Below are 20,296 nucleotides of genomic sequence, written 5' to 3'. Positions count from 1 at the left end.
TTTTTTCCGAAATGGGGATACCCGGCCTCTCCATCGATCGATGCACACAGCCTTTTACTGAAAACCAATAAAAATATTCATAGTTTACACATTATGGATTAGAGAGATTCGATACAAAAATCAACCATCGAAAGCAAATACAATTTCTTCTATCGCAAAACATCGTGTAATCTACTAATATGCCGCATGAGTAGTCTGGTAGAAGATATCTGAGCAACCATCAGCAACCGATTGCATTCAGAAATCATACATTCCCGCTGATCCTCCAGGGAAAGGAACCACCATTGCTGGATCCAATGTATAGTCATGTGAATAACCTGCAAAAAAATCGTAGAGTCCTTTCTATTAAAAATAATATTATTACGACAATTTCAAATTGACCAAACTAAAGATGAGACATCAATGCGAATTTTAGCCTTATTTTTCGTGTCAATACCATTCAACCAATTCTCAAACATATTGGTAATACTCGTAGGTGGTGAAATATCAAATGTAGCACGAACAACACGCCAGACTAATTTAGCAAAAGAACAAGAGATAAAAAGATGATTCACTGCCTCCTCTGAGTCACAAAAACAACATTTTGTACTCCCGTTCCAATTCCTTTTAACTAAATTATCTCGTGTAAGTAGTACTTTCTTATTTAGGAACCACATAAAAACTTTATCTTCAGAGAGATTTTCAGCTTCCAAAGATATTTTTTAAGAAAACCAGTGTGTCCATTATTTAAATCCGCGTACATTGATTTAACTCGTGAATGTACCTGAACAAGTCAAATTCCATACAAAAGAATCAGCCTCATCATTTAATTGTACCTCCATTAGTCTCACGGCATAAATGTACCCATGAGTCACATTTATCACCAACTAAACCATGGGTACTGATGAGCAAGCGGGGATAAACCGAGCCAAGTATCTTCCCAAAACCGAACATAATTTCCTTCCCCCACTTTGAAATGGCCTCTGCCAAAGAAATAATCCTTAACATTCATAAGCCATTTTCAAAAGGGGGAATCCGTCGGTTTACTTTGAACTTGAGCTAGAGTTTTTTGAGACAGGTATTTATTGCGTAACAATTCTTGCCACACCCCCTCTTCATTAAGTAACTTAAACATCCATTTGTTGAGTAAACATCTGTTCTTAATGTCAAGTACCTCAATACCTAATCCCCCCCACCCCCGATCCTTTGGTCTACAAATCATATTCCAGCTCGTAAGCCTATATTTGCGCTTATTTTCTTTGCATTGCTAGAAAAAGCGAGATCTATAAAAATCAAATCGTTTCCTGACCCCTTTAGGTATTTCTAAAAAAGACAACATAAACATTGGAAGACTTGTAAGTACTGAGTTTATTAGGACCAGCCAACCACCGTATGATAGTAACTTACTTGCCCAACAATCAAGTTTGGTCTCAAAACGGCTTTCAACGGTATACCACTCAGAAAATTCTGAACTTCCTGTAATGTATAGGGACCCCCAAGTACTTGAAAGGAAGAGAACCAGATTCACAAACCAATAGTTGTTTGTACTGTTCCTCTTGATCTTTGGCTTTCCCAAAACAGAAAATCTCTTGTGAAAATTAATTTTTAACCCCAATAATTGTTTAAATAAGGACAATATTAACTTCATTTTTATTGCTTTCTGTAAGTCGTGTTCCATGAACAAGATTGTGTCGTCAGCATATTGAAGAATTGATATTCCGCCCTCTCCCGCATGAGGAACTAAACTACCCACCTGATCATCTTCTTTAGCTCTTGCTATTAAAACAGCCAGCATGTCTGCAACAATATTAAACAACATCGGAGACAATGGATCTCCATGTCTTATACCCTTTCGAGTTTGGAAATAAGGCCAATATCATCATTGACCTTTATTCCAACACTTCCCCTTTTAACAAAATGTTGAATCAGATCGCACCACAAGGTGCAAATCCTTTCATTCGCAAAGCTTGTTGTAGGAAAGACCACTTGACTTTATCATAGGCCTTCTCAAAGTCTATTTTAAAAATCACACCATCCATCTTTTTTCTATGTAGCTCATAGATAGTTTCATGTAGCACCACCACCCCTTCTAAAATATGTCTTCCCGGCATAAAGGCTGATTGAGTTGGACGAACCACCTTTTCTGCAATGTTTGAGATTTGGTTGGTTGCTACCTTTGTAGAAATCTTAAAACTTACATTTAGAAGACATATAGGTCTATATTGTGGTATTTGTACCGCATTGTCTATTTTTGTAGAATTGTAATGACACCAAAGTTCAGCTTAAACAACTGCAAATTACTGTTACGCAATTGATAGAACATTTCCATCATATCCCCCTTAATAACCTCCCAGAAGTGTTGATAGAATTCAAGAGGAAAACCATCAGGTCCCGGAGCCTTATTTAATTCCATCTGACAAATAGCCTCATAAACCTCCTTCTCGCAGAAGGTGGCTGTAAGAATTTCATTTTCAGCGTTGGAAAGTTGCAGTAAATCATGATTTGTTTCTTCAGTTAGAGAAAAATTCGATGGTGTTGGATCGCCAAAGAATGTCTTGTAATATTCCGTAATATAAAGTTTAAGATTATCTTGTCCCACTATGGTTCCTTTCTCTTGTTCAAGCTGAATTTTTTTTTCTTCTTTCTATGTTTCCCATTTGCAATTAAATGGAAGTATTTTGTATTGTTTCCTCCCTCTTGACATGTTTAACTTTCGCTCTTTGAAACCATTTTGTTTCTTCATCTCTCCTTAATTTTGTTGTGTGCTCATTTGCCTTTCTTAAAGCATCCCGTTCCTCTTCCTTTATAGGGCCGACTTCAGCCTTAAGTTCACGCCCATCTATAATATCTAGGAGTCTTTCTTTTTTCCTTTTTATATTTGCCACTCTCGTTTTTTGCCCATCCTCTTAGAAACCTTCTCAAATGTTTAATTTTATTTTGCCAAATCTCCAATGGAGACTACCCTTTAGTCACGGATTCCCATTCCGCTTTGACAATCTTATAAAAAAAATCTTGTCAAAGCCAAGAGAGCTCAAAAGAGAACTGGTGTTTATTTCCTATATGTGCAAGTTGACCGGAATCAATCAATAAAGGCGCATGATCAGACCCCGTCCATGTTAAAGCCCTCACTGTTACTAAAGGAAACTTTTGTTCTCATTCAACACTAGCAAGAATGCGATCTAGCTTTTCGAAAGTTTGAATCTCTCGCCGATTAGCCCAAGTGAATTGTCAACCTGACATAACAATTTCTCTCAAGTCTAGACTTTCAATAATAACATTAAAGACAAAAGGCCAATGTGCATTAAAATTATCATTATTCTTATCTTATTTCCTTCTAAGAATATTAAAATCACCTCCTACCAGCATAGGAAGGGCCTCGGTCTCGCACATTCTAACCATCTCAGCCAAGAACTCACCCTTACGTTCATCTTGGGCAGCCCCATATACTGGGACAAAAACCCATTCAAACCCATCAATTATACATCTAACATGCAACTTTACTAGATAGTCTCCACTCTCAACTTTTTTAACTTGCATAGTTTCATTATTCATCCCAACTAAGATGCCACCAGACCTCCCACGTGGTGGAAGGCAAAACCATGAATAGTCTAAACCATTTGCTAAATGCTTCAAGAAAGGTACACAGAAATTAGATCTTCCCGTCTCCAACAAGGAGATGAAATCCAATTTCTGTTTGCTTATTGTTTCTCGAACAAACAAATATTTTGCGTTATCACGGAATCCTTCGCTATTCTATGTCAAACCTCTTAAACTATTCATTATAAATTATGGTTTTTTATTCTTAATTCATGAACTTCGACGAACAGCAGAAACATCAAACTCTTTGTTTTTTACGCTTCCTTTTCAAATCAGCAATCGGCATTAAAAGATCCATTTGATCTTCTAACTCTCTTGCATCCTCGTCGACCAAATCTTCAGCAAGAATTGATACCTTCGAGGTTAATAAGTTTGATGGACCATCATCATTAGTTTCCTTTTCCACATTTTTCTTTAAAATAGTTAAAGATCTCTCCAGCTCAATATCTTTGATAGACTTAACCGAAACTACTACTTGATTTTTTGAATTCCCAAGTGACACTCCTAAACGATTAGCTCTACAGATAATTTCCTCATCAGACAATCAAGAGGAGGAGGTATTCTACCAAGAGGAAGAAGAAGAGAACTTTGATCACTACCCCAGTCAAGGCAAGCTAATATTCTTGCAAAGTGCAAAGCTCAACAAGAGCAAGGCATCGCCCCATTTTACTTTATGCTTAATGGTCCTATCCCAAGTTTTTTACTTTACAAGCTTTATTGAAATTGATTTATCAAAGTTACTTTTTGATTCATGATTGACTTGGTTAGTATTGGATTAGTACAAGAGTATCAAGGTTAGCCTAGAAGCAAGGCAAACTACTTAGCACCCCTCACACTTAGTTGCTAGTGCAATATTAAAAATGACTACTCTAGATGGGAACATGTGATTTGAAATAACTTTGAAAACCTTGGAATGATGAGTCATCCCATTGAAAGATTTTGAAGGTGAATGTGACTTGAATGACTTGCTGAATTTGATAAAAACTGATGATTGAGTTGGATGCGATACCATTCCAATTCTTGAGTACCCCACAATACCTGATTATGGGTAAGGCTTTAGCTGGAAATTTATGCGTCTTAGTATGGGTTCCCTCTGAACAAGCGTCATAGAGGTTATGCCGAGGCTGCATCCGTTGAAAGTGAAATGACGTGAAATGAGGTGAATGTACGACCCAAGCCCTGTGCAGTTCCCGGGATAACAATTGGCTATTACCGGGAGGCCAAGCTCACGGGGAGAGGTGCCTATACTAGGTTGTGTAAGTGAAAGGTTAACGGTTGATGATCCGCGTACAGGGTTATGATTATTCAAGGTTATCCTTGACGGATGCAATCAAATGTTGTGGCACAAGTGTGCAACCTCTGCAGAGTGTAAACCTATTCGAATAGCCGCGTCCGCGGTCATGGACAGTTGGAAAGGCCATACTGTTCCGTCATCAGATTTTTTTTAAAATATGAATGGTGACTGGTGACTTGAGTTTGAAAGGTGACTTTGATTTTGAATCACAACAGAGTTGTGGGAATGACACTAATGTTCCCACTTGAGTTAGTTAGGCAATTAAAAAGTCTTTGTTTACTAAAGTGCTTATGAAATAAAACTGGCTTTATGCAAAATACACCTAGAGCTTAGAACCCCCTTACTATAGTTGATAATGCTTACACGAGTATTAGTTTGCGAGTACTTTAAAGTACTCATGGTTGTGTCCCTGGCTATTCAAATGGCCAGACTATGAAGAGGAGTACAAGAATCAGGAAGATGGACAGCAGGACGTCTACGACAACTAGGACCACTCTTGACGTCAACAGTTGCCTGTGGAACAGATGGACCACAACCGCTACTTCGCTTTCGCTATGTGTTTTGTAATTGATCAATAGATCGACTATTATTGTAATGAGACTGGATCATGTGATCCTTTGTTGTAAGACAATTATGTGTTGTAATGAATGATGTTCTGTGATATCAATCTATTATGTCTCGTAAAACAATATTCCTGGGATTGCGATGAATGGCATAATAGGCATCTGGACTTAAAAATCCGGGTGTTGACACACGCCAGCTGATCCTCGTCCATGCCGTCGGTGCGCATCATCATGATATCCCTCTCCTCGGCCAAGAGCTCCTTCATGGCCTTGGCTTCTTTGAGTGCGATCATCTTCATGTCAAGCTCGGCCTTCAACTTGGCACCTTCCCGCCTTGCTTGCACCTTGGCAAGCTTCAGCTCCTTCTTCTTCTCAGTGATGAGGAGCTTGGTCTCCAACGTCTTCATCGTCAATGCCTCCTTGGACTTCATGGGTTGATCCAACTTCTCCCGAAAGCTAGCTGCTTCGCCTTCTACCTTGACCCTCTCCTTGGCCTTCTTGTTGCCCTCGGGCTTGCCGGCGTTTCTCCCACTCATGTCCTCCGCTTCATCATCCATGGTGAGCAGTGCCTCCTTCTTGCACTTTGGCTCGTTGTCCCTCAACTTCCACTTAGGAAGATGTTGAAAGATGGAAAAGCAATGATGAAATTGAAATTCCTTGTTCTTGGAGACGGCCATGTCCTTGTACCGTGCTTTAGCATACTTGGGTTGCACAACAATAGTATGTGATGTTTCCACATCATCAACACATAATATTGATAGCATGTGATGTTTCCACATCATCAACACAAGGAAAACTTATATAGTCCTCCGGCACGCATCCACTAGGGGGGTTGTCGGCCACTTGATCCATGGCAGCACTCCAACGAGAACAAGCCGGTTTGATGATGTTCCATCGGCCTTCAAGGGAGCGGTAGGATCTGTCCGCCATGCTCTTCGTGCGAGGCTTCAGGTGGTGGTACAGATCCTCAATGCCCTGCCAATAGCGCTTGTCGCCTTGGTCCACTCCGGTGCACGCATCCATCCCCACCTTGCTCCAAGCACGGACCAAGATGGCGTATTCGATCTCGCTGTAGTTCGCCGTTCGTGGCTTCGGCGTCGACGAAGAACCGGCGGCAGCCGGATCAACCTCAACCACCTCCTCCTCGTCACCCTCGTCCTCCTCCTCGTCATCAATCTCTTCGACGTTGCACTCCCCATCAAATGCATCGATACCGGTGTCCAAATTCACCGCGGAATTGTTGAGCATGTCCATGTAGGATGTTGTGGACTCAAGATCGAACAGCTTGTCTACGTCCATGGTGGGTGGCGGCGGCGCGGGCGGCGCATTGGACGGAACGGAGGGAGGAGAGGTCGTGGCTTTGGAGGGCGGTGGAGGCGCGAGGCCGATGCGGCTGATTGCCTTTGTCCGCACCTTGGCCGGCGCGGCGCCCCTCGGCCCGGCCGCCTTGGTCTTCATCCTGCCCGCCTTCTTGGCAGCCGGCGGGGCTTCGGCCGGCGAAGCTGCGGCCGCCGCAGGAGCTTTGAAGAATTGCTTCGGAATCCTCTTCCTCTTCGACGGGATGGTGGCGGAGATCATGGCCGACACGACGCCGGCGTTCGGCGGACCTCCGACGGGGACATCGACCACCGCGGCCAAAGGAGATGCATCACCGGCGGTAGGCGGCTCTTGCGGACGATCCATGGCAGCGGGATCCGGCCGGGAAGGGCGTGGTGGAGGAGATTGGGCGGCGGCGGTTGGCTTCAGCGAAACCCTTCGCGCGCAGTGGAGTGGGCGATACCGGTTTGGCTCTCTATCCCCGCTCCCACCCCGCACAAGTAGGGGGCGACGACCCGCCCCGTAATCGAAAACAGGAAAAATCGACGCGGGGGTTGTTTTTACGGGGCGTGCTAGACGGCCGGGTAGAGCCGAAACCCGTATTCCGACGGTTATTATACGGGTTTGTCCCTTTTAAGGGGTCTGTTAGACATGCTCTTAGAGTAGAGTATTGAGCTTTAGAAAATCGGGGGCCTCTAAAATTTGGGGCCCTGATCGATCGATCGTTTCGATCGTGGGCATCGATGGGGCTGGAGACCAAGGCGGACATCATTGCGAGGAAGAAGGCTGCGCGTCAAGCTCGTGCTCAAGGTGAGTCTCCGGCGAGTGGTGGCGCCGGTGGCGATGGACTCGTTGATGGTTGATCACATTTGGGAACTTCCGTGGCTTGAACATTGCCTATGATCGCGTTGTGATGTTAAAACTATGAATTATGCATCACATATTTTGGATGTGCTATGTTTGATCTGAAATTGTTGTGCAAATTGCTGTCTAAAACCCTGTTTTGAGGGGCCAAAAACTCAGACGAGCTAGCAGAACCCGTATCCCCACCCCGTAAAACAGAATATTCGGCCCGTGAAAACATGATACAGGGCCCACTACTCGTGTTTTAAGGGGCGAAAAAATACGGGCCTGTTAGACATGCTCTAAGCCCAGCAAGGCACGATCAGTTCACATCGAGAGCTCCAGGAGACCACCACGCTAGACGCGACGTTTCGTCTCGCCCGTCGCTGCTATTCCGCCTTTCATCGGCCTGGGCGATCGCCGACCGCGGATCGCCTCGCTGCTGCAGTGCTGCTCCAGGAGGCCCGCCCTAGCCCCGTCGATGCACACGATCGAAACGATCGATCGATAAGGGCCCCCAAATTTTAGAGGCCCCCGATTTTCTAAAGTTCAATACTCTACTCTAAGCCCAGCAAGGCACGATCAGTTCACATCGAGAGCTCCAGGAGACCACCAGGCGAGACCTGTCGCTGCTGTTCCGCCTTTCATCGGCCTGGGCGATCGCCGACCGCGGATCGCCTCGCTGCTACAGTGCTGCTCCAGGAGGGCTGCCCCCTGCTGATCCCGTTCCTCCTCCGGTACTTTTCCTCGAGACGGCGTGCGGCGATCAAGGATCACTCGATCAGGTTCGTTTGCCTGCCAGTACGGCAGTACCTTGCCTGAATTTCACTTGGCAACGATCAGATTCAATTGCCAGTACGGCAGTACCTTGCCTGAATTTCACTTGTTGATATTGCCATCGAGTCTGTACAGGGATTGATTTCCTTTTTCACTAAGTATAGAGATACTGGCTTTTCAAAGGCATTGGAAGCTGCTAAAGGAAATGCAATGGAGTTGGATATTAATCCGGGCTTTCGCACCAAGCGTAAAATTACAAGAGAAAGACAGTTTGATGAGGGACCGACTGATGCACCTACTGAATCACATTCTGCAGAGGAGTCATTTAGGATCAAATATTTCTTGTGTACTGTTGATCAAGCTATTGCTTCACTTAAAACCAGATTTGAACAATACCAAGAGTATGAAAAAACTTTTGGTTTCTTGTTTACTTCTGATAGACTGCGGTCCCTGGATGATGAGAGTTTGAAGGATTCTTGTCTGAAACTTGAGGCTGCACTTAAACATGAAAAGGAAAACGAAACGCTTATGATATTGATGGAGAGAGTTACTTGAGAAATCTATGGGTCCTCTTGATATTCTGATGTTTTTGGAGAAGCGTCCGTTTTATCCGTTTGCTAATATCGCATACAGGATTCTGTTAACCGTTCCTGATACTGTTGCATCTGCGGAAAGGAGCTTTTCTAAATTCAAGTTGCTGAAATCCTACATGCGTTCTACTATGACACAAGAAAAACTCAGTTCATTGGCCACAATAGCACTTGAGAGTGATATCTTGGAGAATATCAATTATGAAAAGATGATCGAAGATTTTATTTCAAGAAATACCAGACGGATGATGCTTTTTGGTAGAACATGAGGTTCGTTTACTGATTTAGTGCTATAGTTCTCTGTTACAATGAAAACTTGATATATGTTTGAGCATTCTACGGAATAGTGCATATTGAACTTATGTACTTAAGTGAAGTTATAATTTTATTTGACTAGTTATTGAGTTTGAACACAAAAAAATTTAACCCCATTTTCTAAGTCGCACCTGGGCCACCATTTCCTGGAGACGGGGCTGCTACTGCTGTACCAGTGGCCTCTCCCCTGCAGGAAGCGGCGGCGCGCCTGGGCCGACGTGGACTCGAGCTCACCCTTTGTGCCGTGTTCACCTTCCGCTTCGCCGCCGCAATTCCCCCAGGTGCCCCTGCTCTCCCTACCGCATTTGGCTCCGGCGAGGAGGGCATGGAGTCAACCATGTGCTAAAGACCATAAAGGCCACCGTACGGTCGACCTGCTAGCCATCGGGCACACCGTGTCCTCAACCCAGACAGGTCTTGACACCATTTCAAGAGATTTGCGTGATATGGTTTTCCCCAATGCATCCTATACCTACTGTTGTGAGATATCGACAATGGAACTCTCGTGTTCTTACGTATTCTTTTTTGATCTTTAGCTTCTTGCTTGCTAAAGCTCTTACTGGTTTTGGTATTGCTTGTTGTGTGATGAACTCTAGTGAGCACTCAAGTATGAGAGTAGTATAAAAAGGCGGCCGTAGGCTAGTAGTTGTAGACATGCCCTGAGGAATGGTGGCTTCTTTTGTGCCTTTTTTTTATATTACCGTAAATGTTTACCTATCACATCTGGTGTCTTTATGGCCTACTTTTACTCTTCAAATATTTACATATTTTACCTATCATATTTGGTTGAATCCTGGTACTAGTCTTTCCTACATTTAGTCTCAAGGATCGCTATGAGAAGGCGAGCATTGTTATCCACATCGGGGAACACATGTGTGACCAACGCCACTTAGATGAAGATCATTGGAGAGAGATACTGACGGAGTTGATGCATTGCCAGAGGAAGCGGATAGCAAGGAGGAGAACGTCTCAACGTAGAGTCCAGAGAGTAGGAATTTCAGGTGGTATAGGGCAGAAAAGGTGCTACCAAATGCATGACTGGAATTTTTTGAAGTAAAATCATGAGTTGGATTTTTTCCGAAATGGGGATACTCGGCCTCTCCATCGATCGATGCACACAGCCTTTTACTGAAAACCAATAAAAATATTCATAGTTTACACATTATGGATTAGAGAGATTCAATACAAAAATCAACCATCAAAAGCAAATACAATTTCTTCTATCGCAAAACATCGTGTAATCTACTAATATGCCGCATGAGTAGTCTGGTAGAAGATATCTGAGCAACCATCAGCAACCGATTGCATTCAGAAATCATACATTCCCGCTGATCCTCCGGGGAAAGGAATCACCATTGCTGGATCCAATGTATAGTCATGTGAATAACCTGCAAAAAAATCGTAGAGTCCTTTCTATTAAAAATAATATTATTACGACAATTTCAAATTGACCAAACTAAATATGAGACATCAATGCGAATTTTAGCCTTATTTTTCGTGTCAATACCATTCAACCAATTCTCAAACATATTGGTAATACTCGTAGGTGGTAAAATATCAAAAGTAGCACGAACAACACGCCAAACTAATTTAGCAAAAGAACAAGAGATAAAAAGATGATTCACTGCCTCCTCTGAGTCACAAAAACAACATTTTGTACTCCCGTTCCAATTCCTTTTAACTAAATTATCTCGTGTAAGTAGTACTTTCTTATTTAGGAACCACATAAAAACTTTATCTTCAGAGAGATTTTCAGCTTCCAAAGATATTTTTTAAGAAAACCAGTGTGTCCATTATTTAAATCCGCGTACATTGATTTAACTGTGAATGTACCTGAACAAGTCAAATTCCATACAAAAGAATCAGCCTCATCATTTAATTGTACCTCCATTAGTCTGCGGCATAAATGTACCCATGAGTCCCATTTATCACCAACTAAACCATGGGTACTGATGAGCAAGCGGGGATAAACCGAGCCAAGTATCTTCCCAAAACCGAACATAATGTCCTTCCCCCACTTTGAAATGGCCTCTGCCAAAGAAATAATCCTTAACATTCATAAGCCATTTTCAAAAGGGGGAATCCGTCGGTTTACTTTGAACTTGAGCTAGAGTTTTTTGAGACAGGTATTTATTGCGTAACAATTCTTGCCACACCCCCTCTTCATTAAGTAACTTAAACATCCATTTGTTGAGTAAACATCTGTTCTTAATGTCAAGTACCTCAATACCTAATCCCCCCCCCCCACCCCCGATCCTTTGGTCTACAAATCATATTCCAGTTCGTAAGCCTATATTTGCGCTTATTTTCTTTGCATTGCTAGAAAAAGCGAGATCTATAAAAATCAAATCGTTTCATGACCCCTTTAGGTATTTCTAAAAAAGACAACATAAACATTGGAAGACTTGTAAGTACTGAGTTTATTAGGACCAGCCAGTCACCGTATGATAGTAACTTACTTGCCCAACAATCAAGTTTGGTCTCAAAACGGCTTTCAACGGTATACCACTCAGAAAATTCTGAACTTCCTGTAATGTATAGGGACCCCCAAGTACTTGAAAGGAAGAGAACCAGATTCACAAACTAATAGTTGTTTGTACTGTTCCTCTTGATCTTTGGCTTTCCCAAAACAGAAAATCTCTTGTGAAAATTAATTTTTAACCCCAATAATTGCTTAAATAAGGACAATATTAACTTCATTTTTATTGCTTTCTGTAAGTCGTGTTCCATGAACAAGATTGTGTCGTCAGCATATTGAAGAATTGATATTCCGCCCTCTCCAAGATGAGGAACTAAACTACCCACCTGATCATCTTCTTTAGCTCTTGCTATTAAAACAGCCAGCATGTCTGCAACAATATTAAACAACATCGGAGACAATGGATCTCCATGTCTTATACCCTTTCGAGTTTGGAAATAAGGCCAATATCATCATTGACCTTTATTCCAACACTTCCCCTTTTAACAAAATGTTGAATCAGATCGCACCACAAGGTGCAAATCCCTTCATTCGCAAAGCTTGTTGTAGGAAAGACCACTTGACTTTATCATAGGCCTTCTCAAAGTCTATTTTAAAAATCACACCATCCATCTTTTTTCTATGTAGCTCATAGATAGTTTCATGTAGCACCACCACCCCTTCTAAAATATGTCTTCCCGGCATAAAGGCTGATTGAGTTGGACGAACCACCTTTTCTGCAATGTTTGAGATTTGGTTGGTTGCTACCTTTGTAGAAATCTTAAAACTTACATTTAGAAGACATATAGGTCTATATTGTGGTATTTGTACCGCATTGTCTATTTTTGTAGAATTGTAATGACACCAAAGTTCAGCTTAAACAACTGCAAATTACTATTACGCAATTGATAGAACATTTCCATCATATCCCCCTTAATAACCTCCCAGAAGTGTTGATAGAATTCAAGAGGAAAACCATCAGGTCCCGGAGCCTTATTTAATTCCATCTGACAAATAGCCTCATAAACCTCCTTCTCAGAGAAGGTGGCTGTAAGAATTTCATTTTCAGCGTTGGAAAGTTGCAGTAAATCATGATTTGTTTCTTCAGTTAGAGAGAAATTCGATGGTGTTGGATCGCCAAAGAATGTCTTGTAATATTCCGTAATATAAAGTTTAAGATTATCTTGTCCCACTATGGTTCCTTTCTCTTGTTCAAGCTGAATTTTTTTTTCTTCTTTCTATGTTTCCCATTTGCAATTAAATGGAAGTATTTTGTATTGTTTCCTCCCTCTTGACATGTTTAACTTTCGCTCTTTGAAACCATTTTGTTTCTTCATCTCTCCTTAATTTTGTTGTGTGCTCATTTGCCTTTCTTAAAGCATCCCGTTCCTCTGCCTTTACAGGGCCGACTTCAGCCTTAAGTTCACGCCCATCTATAATATCTAGGAGTCTTTCTTTTTTCCTTTTTATATTTGCCACTCTCGTTTTTTGCCCATCCTCTTAGAAACCTTCTCAAATGTTTAATTTTATTTTGCCAAATCTCCAATGGAGACTGCCCTTTAGTCACGGATTCCCATTCCGCTTTGACAATCTTATAAAAAAATCTTGTCAAAGCCAAGAGAGCTCAAAAGAGAACTGGTGTTTATTTCCTATATGTGCAAGTTGACCGGAATCAATCAATAAAGGCGCATGATCAGACCCCGTCCATGTTAAAGCCCTCACTTGTTACTAAAGGAAACTTTTGTTCTCATTCAACACTAGCAAGAATGCGATCTAGCTTTTCGAAAGTTTGAATCTCTCGCCGATTAGCCCAAGTGAATTGTCAACCTGACATAACAATTTCTCTCAAGTCTAGACTTTCAATAATAACATTAAAGACAAAAGGCCAATGTGCATTAAAATTATCATTACTAGATTTTAAAGTGCGCCTTGGCGTACGATCCCGTGGAATTCGTTTATGGGTGAAAAGGTGATAATAATATTCCTAAACAAAATAACAAACGTTTATTTAAGAGAATATATTATAGCAACTAATATTCATTGATTCTATCAAATGCAACAAAAGAAAGGAACGCCAAAAACATCATTTACATAGGCTGGTAATTGTCAGCATGGTCTTTAGGTCACGACACAAGGAACACAAATTATGAGCGCTGGAATGAAAAGATAAATTGGCCAATATTTGGGAGCAAAATGAAATAAACGGCGAGAGTAGAAGATTAATCCATGTTCAATACATAAAAGCCCTGAAATCCAAATGCCAAGATAGGAATAAAAAAAATCTTGTCCCAAATTGTGTCGGCGTGATTTTGTCTCAAATGATGCATACATTGGTCCACAACCACGTAGGAATAATTATTAGATAATGAAAAGGAGCTACAAAAACATGGTTCAACATAGTGAGCGGTCTCCTCTGAGTTCACAGCATAGATGTCAGATTATTTACATATAGCCTTAAGAAGCCTCAAACGGAGTGACACAATGATAACAGAGGCCACTACCCAAAACGGCACATCAAAAGTACTTAGCACAAAAGACAGACGTGGCAAGCCAGCCATGCCATTTCTTCAGAGTTTTTGTGTATGAATCAGTACATGCTTGACTCATAGTCCAGTCTGGATGGTCAAGCACAGATTACAGAATAGTTCAACAAGGAAGTCCATAGCCCCGATATTTAAAAAAATACAAAAATACGATACAACTCCAATACCCAGGATGCTAATTAAGCTGGAATTGAACGTGACAAATTATGCAGGAGAAAGTGAAGCATCTAGTGAGCCATAGAAGCCCATTTGTGCAGCTCGATGAACCTTTTGCAGTTTTATTTTGAACGTCTTGGACCATGGTGTACAAGTCCACATACTTTGACGGGTCAGAAGAATACTTGTTGTCTCTAACAGGAAGAAAATTGTAATCTGAGGTCACAAAAAGAAATAGTAACACTATGCAGTAGACAGTACGTAAATCTATCTAAAGTAGATATAACTTATTACAATAAAAACATGATACTATGCATATCGATGATTGGAACGTAAAACACTTCATGAATAGTAGTTTCTTGCATGTAGGATGCTTACCGTGATATTACCACCAACATCAATTTTGGCTCATCTTGTCATAAAGTCTCAGGCTGAGTTTGGTTATTATCCTGAAGCCCTTGTCATATTCCAGGGTCGCAGGTTCATCATCATATCCCTGTCATGCTCATCTTGTCATAAAGTCTAGAGTTGATACATGCATCTGAAAATATGCTGACATAGATATAGGTTGATTTAGAAAATGCAAGCAATACCATTGGTGGACAAGAAAAACAAACACTTCAAGACTGCTATTTTTCTAGTTTTAGCAAACAGAACCTCCAAAACCGAAATTCATAAAATAGATGTTTTGCTTTCGTAATACATGAACAAGCTCAGAGTCCATACGATTAATTTGTGTTCTGTATAAGGACTCCTTTTAAATTCGGTAACCATACTGAGTAATACAACTTGTTAATGCAATGCAAAACTAAGTAAAGACATATATGGGTTCAAGATAGATGAAAATGATTCAGGTATACACTAACTACATGTGTTTAAGATGAACATCTGGAATATCAAGAAGGGAAAAAAGATACAAAGAGTAAATTCCTAAATTAACTTTCTACACCTCAAGAGGTTTATGATTGCATCATCTGGCTGCAGGACCAAACATAAACTAAATATCAAGTGTTATTACTAACAAAGAGCCATCATGATGATAAGATTCTAAAACTGAACAAGTAAATGTTAAGTGCCCCAAACTCACTTGTATATTTCTTCCGTTGTTTCGTACACAATACCGGCAGCCTACATCTTGTAATTTTCTTGCATTTTTTTACTCACCTTAAAGTCACTGTTGTTACTATTTTTTACTTATGTTACATGAAAAGGATTCAAAACATCCTCATTTGTGGAACATGGATTTGCTACCATAGTCAACAAACCAGCAATTGCAAAGCTTATTCAGATAGTCCGGTAAGAGGAAGTCACAAGTAACATATCAGCTGCCCGCATAATAGTTGGATCTATACTTGGTTTGCAACCGCTGCCAGGCTTAATGCATTACCCTTCCTACAGACATGCAGCGTGAAAACTGAAAACCAACCATATGGGTGTCAAGATGATTTAGCATGTCAACTTGGCCCTTTGCCATATGGGTAAGAAAGTACTTTACTGGTGCTAAGAAAGGCAAACAAATTATCTGGTGAAATTCTAAACAGTCTTTCACCTTTCTTGTGGTTCAGCAGAAAACCTGAGAATGGGTCTGTTTGTCTTATCATTTTCATGAATGAAAATGGGAGCATGGCTCCTTTTCAGGAAAAATGGGTTTCCACGTCTCTTTATTTTTATGTTGCAGCTTTCACTTCCCTCGTCCTTTGTCCTAAATTCCTAATGCATGTAGGTGATTTGTTTTACCACTTACTATCGTACTCTAGGATCCAGTGTTTATGTTGGTATATAGAGCTAGCATGTGGGAAGCACAATGCAAATGCTAGAGGCCTCAATCAAATGTGAAAGGAGAAACCATAAATGCAAACATAATACAAACTAAAAATCCCATGGTCTCCTAGAATGTTAAGGGCGGACCAGTCAGCTTGCAAACAGGATCCTTCTTGTTAACAGAAAATAATGAAAACAATGAGATGATTTTGAGACAAAAGGTGCGTGTTCGGTGTACAAACACCAAAGAAGCAAGAATTAATATAACTGATACAAATTCATTAAAAAGGTTACGAAAGATCTAAAGAAACAATTGCCACTTGAGTAAATTCAGAGTTTAGACCAGCAGCTGCACTAGCTGTACAACCAAATGTTGGAAGTGGTTAGGTACTGTCTGACGATGCAAATAGATGAGAAATGAAATGCATACTACAGCCAAGAATAATAAGTTTCGACATAAATCCCTATACTCATTCTGGAGTTGGGCAAAACCACAGCCAAGAAAATAAACTCGAAAATATGCCTTGATGACCGAGAAAGTTTCTTAAAAAGGTATTAGATCAAGCGGTAATCAGAGAACCGCTTGAAAGGGAAAAAATCGCAATACATATTTATCGATAATCCTGAACCTAACAATTCTACGCAATGAATCAAAATCAACCAAGTATATTCATCATCAAACTGATTATCTTACATGTTTTTCGCACACACAGAACTCCAGTACAACAAAAGCGAAGCTTATAATAAATGTATCATGTTCATGCCAATTAGCAGGGAAAGTCAGCATAGCTAGCTGATTTATTCAAATAAAACCAGTCAGCAGTAACGCATAATTCCTAAATGAAACATGGACCTAAATGGTGTACTTTTTGTGTTCCTCTGAATAAAAAGTTACTCATGCAGAGCTATAAATCCATGTGCTGCAGCATGTCTCTTATAATAAGTCTATCCATAAAAAAAATTCCGAAAAGTGTGTTTGAGTTAACTGCATGATTTCCATAACCGCTGAGAGACAATTGTCGAGACGAGGTCACCAAAAAGGCATTTTTCATTCTCAGGTCCTCACCACAGGATTTGTTACAGGAGGTATTAAATAAGAATCTGATGGTTCAATTTATAAACCGGCCTCGTAAACGTAGAAATGCACTTTCCGTTTTTCTTATGCAAAATAAGCTACACCAACCTGCTGCACCAAGGTATGAAATAACACTGAGGATGAACCTTTTCTAATTATAGAGCAGCCAATGGCACGGTAATAACAGAATGTGTAGAGAAGATGTCAAGAACATAAGACGGCTTAAATTAAAACGCAAATTGATTCAAGAGCTAAGCTAGAAATTCTTGAATAACAAGGAGAATGTCTAGTATCACAGAGAGCTTACCAAATGAGGCCTTGTTCTAGTCTTACTGAAAGAGGCTCATGTATTGTTCCGCTCCTGCTCCAACCGTTGCAATAAGGTATCATAGTGAAATAAGGTGCGATCTCCAAGATTATCATGCAAGGAATCATTGATAGACTGGTTTAAAAAACAATGAGATAAAAAGGGAACATGAATAATTGCCAGAAGTTCAATAATAATCATCAGCACAACATAATTGCATTAGTTAGCTGACAACATTGAAACCTCAAGCACATAATAAACTACATGAGCAATTTAAATGGACCTTCGGCATATTTCCCGAAGGCGGAAAATCTGCACCATACCAAAGGTTCATCACTTAAAGTCAATAGCTACTATCCTATAATCCTACAGCTGACCAGTGTACGACTCTATGCCTCTATGGTTCATCTTGCTGTTTATCAAGCACCTACATGAGCATGTTCGGTTCACCAAGATGTATATATTTTATATAGAAAAGATCGAATAGACCCTCACATATTTTCCTCCCAGCCATAATTAGGTGTGTAGCTTTTCTAGCAATTAGATGGCAAGACCAGGTAGAATGCTCACCAGGCAAAGAAAGCCTCATAGTCAGAGCACCAAAATCCAAATGCCATTCTATTATATGCATACTGTGTGGACATAGGTTTTAGCATTCTTGGAGAAATCTGATAACAACATTAACAACTTGGATATTTATTCCCCTTGTAAAGAATCTGTAAAAGAAAACACAAACGATAGTACCAGAAGATCATACGACCAAACCAGCTTGACAAAAAAATAGGTCAAGAAACTAATACACCATATCCTCAAGTAATGACTAATGAATGAAAATGCAAAGAGCAGTGATTTTCTTTCAAGCAATGACCTTACAATGAAACCTCCCCCTTACATATAACCATTCCTCGAACTCCATACAATCACCATGATGGATAAGATGCATAGAAAGTTATGAACAAAAAGGAAATAAGAGAAGCCTCGTACCTGCATTTCATCAAATACGTGTGCATCAAAATGATCCTTTTGGTCATGGTTGCCATGCTCATACAAATCCTCTTCTCCTGACTTTCATTACTCAGATCTTTGTCAAAAATGCAAAAATTGGCAGTAAACCCTACAAAACATCAATCATCTTGTTACTGTAATATCAATCGCCTTGCGGAGTCACCGTAAGATCGCTCCACCCCTGTCTTGAGGGGAAATGATGATGCAGTCTAAAACAACCAATTAGCATGTTGGAACTAAATTTGCACCAAAGCATATACTCAGATTCAGGAAGTATCCAAAACAGATATTGACAGAGTGATGACAAATGCTGACAGTACCTCGCCAACCAAATAAAATTCTCTGCTTGTAGTCTTTCGGTGTTATCTTGCTCCAAAATCTTGCCAACAACCATTGCTCCTTTTACGCTTGCATCTAAAGCAATCATGTACACTGGTGTCTGCAAGATATTTCAGAAATTAGCACACATGACAAAGAAAACATAACAAGATAGATAATTAATTTCTCCCAAACCTTCAAAGCATTCTGAATGATTTGGATACCAATCTTCTGATCAAAGTTTGCAATCTCTAGTTTGTCCAGAGAATTAGATGCATATACAAGTGCAACACCATCGCCTGCATAATCATTAAATATGAACCATGTTCTCAGGAAGAGTAACCATACAATGCCAAATTTTATAGGAGATATGAACACCAAAAGTAGGATATCTGTTTTCTTGGAAGAATTGGCATTGAGTGCCTCTGATCTGTAAGCTAGATTACACAGTACACATAAGTCAAAACACGCGGTAAACTTCAGGATACCATCTCAAACTCCCATTCCTATATCTATTTCCCTACAACCAAACACGCTGGAATAGATAGAAAGGAGGTGAGATGTTGGAAAGAGAGCAGATACGGGAAGTGAGAAACCATGAGGGGCATACCTCTCGCGAGCGCCCTTGCTGCCGGTAGGTGTGGAGCCTGGGATGGCGGTGGCCGGTGGCCTCCCGTGCTCCTCCTCATGGGCCGGCCACAAAGTGGAGTTGCTGGGTGGAGTTTGGGGTGCCCGGTTGTCTGTCGGCCATCCCCGCTGCAGGAGGGGCGGAGACGGGGAGGCAGAGTGGGGATTGGGGGAAAGAGCGCACGCGCGACGATTGGCGAGAGGCGGCTAGGGTTTCCCCCACAGGATTCTCCTTTTATACTGCTGCAGTACAAAATGAACGGTCCAGATTTTGGTTGAAACGAGATTTACGGCTGGTAAATTCTAATTTACCTAGTGGCTCGGTGAGCTCCCCTCTATTATACCTTTAGATTCTTATCTTATTTCCTTCTAAGAATGTTAAAATCACCTCCTACCAGCATAGGAAGGGCCTCGGTCTCGCACATTCTAACCATCTCAGCCAAGAACTCACCCTTACGTTCATCTTGGGCAGCCCCATATACTGGGACAAAAACCCATTCAAACCCATCAATTATACATCTAACATGCAACTTTACTAGATAGTTTCATAGTTTCATTATTCATCCCAACTAAGATGCCACCAGACCTCCCACGTGGTGGAAGGCAAAACCATGAATAGTCTAAACCATTTGCTAAATGCTTCAAGAAAGGTACACAGAAATTAGATCTTCCCGTCTCCAACAAGGAGATGAAATCCAATTTCTGTTTGCTTATTGTTTCTCGAACAAACAAATATTTTGCGTTATCACGGAATCCTTCGCTATTCTATGT

At 40.9% G+C, this 20,296-nt stretch overlaps 1 long non-coding RNA gene across 4 annotated transcripts; it reads right to left on the bottom strand.

Annotated features, from left to right (window-relative positions):
* Positions 1-14,257: 14,257 nt before the first annotated feature.
* Positions 14,258-19,640, bottom strand: LOC124653912. 4 transcript variants are annotated; one of them, XR_006988094.1, is made up of 8 exons: positions 19,509-19,640; positions 19,094-19,197; positions 18,901-19,019; positions 18,560-18,689; positions 18,146-18,291; positions 17,576-17,710; positions 14,811-14,928; positions 14,258-14,626 (listed from the first exon to the last, which is right to left on the bottom strand). It is a non-coding gene; the product is annotated as an uncharacterized LOC124653912 (long non-coding RNA). The 4 variants fall into 4 exon arrangements; XR_006988093.1 differs by having other exon boundaries at positions 14,811-14,984; positions 17,576-18,291; XR_006988095.1 differs by having other exon boundaries at positions 14,258-14,648; positions 17,576-18,291.
* Between the last annotated feature and the right edge of the window lie 656 nt (positions 19,641-20,296).

The sequence above is a fragment of the Lolium rigidum genome, chromosome 5 (assembly GCF_022539505.1).
Source record: "Lolium rigidum isolate FL_2022 chromosome 5, APGP_CSIRO_Lrig_0.1, whole genome shotgun sequence".
Taxonomy (NCBI): Eukaryota; Viridiplantae; Streptophyta; class Magnoliopsida; order Poales; family Poaceae; genus Lolium; species Lolium rigidum.
Note: the sequence above shows the minus strand (reverse complement) of the source record. Positions and strands in the feature narration are given on the sequence as shown.